This window comes from Austrofundulus limnaeus, unplaced genomic scaffold (assembly GCF_001266775.1).
Source record: "Austrofundulus limnaeus strain Quisiro unplaced genomic scaffold, Austrofundulus_limnaeus-1.0 Scaffold151, whole genome shotgun sequence".
NCBI lineage: Eukaryota > Metazoa > Chordata > Actinopteri > Cyprinodontiformes > Rivulidae > Austrofundulus > Austrofundulus limnaeus.
In genome coordinates, this window is record NW_013952553.1 from 426,927 (window position 1) to 430,018 (window position 3,092).

Here is a 3,092-nt window from a genome sequence, read left to right on the forward strand (position 1 = left end):
TCATAGAAGAGGTCCACGAAACCTTCAAGATTTGAAGACTGTTTGTGGAAGAATGGGCCAAAATCACAAGTATTAGATAAATTTCAGTAAGTGTGTTCAATACTTTTTCCCTGTGCCATTCCACATTATTACAAAGAACTTCATTTCTGGACATTTATGGTTTGATTTCTTTGTATGTATGGATCACTTGGGTTGTTACCAACATCTGGTGAAAATTTCATGTCATTAGCACCTCTAGTAATATATTTACTGAGAAAAATGGTGACGTGTTCAATACTTATTTTACCCCCTGTATATTTTTCCTCAGGTCTGCTTTATTTGTCTTCAGTTTTTTTTATTTTTTTTTTTTTGCGAAACCGGTTCTGTTTATAATGTGTTTTTAATATATTTATAGTTTAAAATGACAATTGTAGCAGAACAATAGCAGCTCTATGATTAGCCCAATTAGCTAAAAGTATCATCCCTCTCAAAAGCCCACAACCTCAACTTTTTTTTAAACTTACCGTGGTTTTTAAGATAATTTCAGATGCAGGCAGAACAGAGCTATGAAATAAAAGACAGAGGATGTCCCTCAGGTGTATTTTTTCTCCCCGGAGTGCTCGTCTTTCCCTCTCTCTCTCGGTATATATGTGTGTGTCTGTGTAAAGGGCAAAGACAGAGAGATCTTAGGCAGATCCTTCTCGCTTCCTTGTAATTGCAAAGATAATGCCAAATCACACAGTCCTTTACTGAGCCAACTGGCATCTTGATAGCTCCACGTTTGCAGACATGAGGAATTGCTTATTTTTGTACTTGAACTTTCAAATTAAAATGGAGACATCATAGAACTGCTAGCATCACTGGCCACTAATATCAGTGAAACTAAAATGGAACATGATTCGAAACAATTGCTTTTTTTTTTTTGTTTTTTAAATTTAATGTAATTTGCCTTTATGACCATGATTAATTCAGCTGCTTCTCGTCCTGCTGTCATGTAAGGTTGGCATCAAGATTGGCAGGAAATGACACTAATTCTTATGTAAAAAATACAGAACAAAAGGATGCATTTTACAAGAGTTCAAGCAAACTAAATTTCTAAATTAAAAGTTTTACGCTAAGCTAGCCATTTTGGTCAAACTTTGAAAATAGTATTACACTCAGTGTTGTGTGGTATCACAAGATGCCATGCTCATAGTGTGTGCTGTAAATCATTTACAATCACTACAATTTTTAGCCCAATATCTGTAAGTTTGATGAAGCCATTTTTGTTTTGTCAAAGCATTAGATTGGAGAGCCATGTTTAATTGGATTAGCTACAAAATATTAATCAGTTGCAGATGTGTTTCCAATGATTCTGAAAGTTTCATTGAAACTCATCTGATGTTATATGATATTTTGCTAAATAACAAAACAGGCTGCTTCCAATAATTTATGGTAAGGTTTTTGGCAAACATCTTGTACAACATATAACACTAGAGTAGTTGTTGTAAAAGACTTTATAACCACACCAGGTTTAGTAAAACATCTTTAGTTTAGAGAATTATAGTTTTTTTGTGTTTTCTGAGGTTTGCAGGCTGTGGTAGTCAACTTTTGTTGGGTTGACTCAATGATTGTTTTGTGAAACTTTCATTCAACTCCATCCAAGGGTGCATGAGATACTTTGGTAACAGGCAAACAGAATTGATGCTAAATGTTACTGACAAAATTTTCAACAAAATCTTGTGTCCAATCTGTGCTTATAATGTGTGATGTAGATCAGTCAGACACTAGTGCACTAAATCTTAAGTCAGTGTCTAAAAAAATGAGTTATTTTCATTTTTTTATGTTTTAAGCTCAGTTTTTGCAACTTTCAATGAAATTTGTCAGGAGGTTCATGTGAAATTTTGGTATCAGATATATGAATACACGCGGCAAGGTGGTTCAGTTGGTAGAGCTGATGCCTCTCAGCAAGAAGGTCACTGGTTCAAATCCTGGACCGGGATTTGAACTGGTGACTCTACCCAGACTGGAATTTGTCTGGGTAGAGTTTGCATGTTCTCTCCGTGCGTGAGTTCTCTCCTGGTACTCTGGCTTCCTCCCACAGACCAAAAACATGACTGTTAGGTTAATTGATAACTCTAAATTGTCCCTAGGTGTGAGTGAGAGAGTGAGTGGTTGTTTGTCTCTATGTGTGGCCCTGTGATGGACTTGCGACCTGTCCAGGGTGTACCCCGCCCCTCGCACTGTGACTGCTGGATATGGGCACCAGTGACCCACGCAACCCTGAAAAGGAAGAAGCGTGTACAGAAAATGGATGGATATATGAATACACACGCACAAATGTTTTTGCTAAGCATGATAAGTGCTCACGATTGCCAACCTATAGAAACAAAAAAAAAAATACCAACAGAAAATGAAAACAGAGATTGTGGAGCAACTAAAAAAAACAGTTTTTATTTGTAAATTTGGAACATGTTTGTCATTTATCTATTTTCATGCTGTGAATGGTGGTGCAGTTGGTTACTACAGTTGTTTTGCATTGAGTTTGGATGTTCTTCCTGTGCATGCATGTGTTCTCTCTGGGGTACTCCAGTTTCCTCCCATAATCCAAACACATGTTGGGTGTCAACTGTGTTAACTGGCAACACTAAACTGGCTCTTATAATGAATGGTTGTAGTGTACTGTAGTGAACTGGTGACCTGTCCAGGGTGTACCTCGCCCAATGACTGTTGAACATAATCTCCAGCTCCCCACAACCTTGCACGTGAACACACAGTTGAAGAAAATGGATGGATAGTCAGTTTTACACTCAGGATCTTGAAGGTCACACATGGGATGAGCATTGGGTAGAAGATATGGCAGTTTGAACAAACCCATCACTTTGGGAGAGTTCAGATAAAATGAGAACCAATTAGAGTTTGCGTATGTTTGGATACGACCACCAGACGTTTTTGATTCTTAAATTCAAGAATTGTTTTTGAACAGTTACTGTTTGAGACCCATTTTCTACTCTCTGTTTCTGCATGCCTGTCTAATGTTTTACTGATTTGCTGATTTGTTCAACAATACTTGAGAAGCACAACAGATCTCAAATTCAAATTCATTCAATTGAAAAAAAAATCAAATTCAAAAA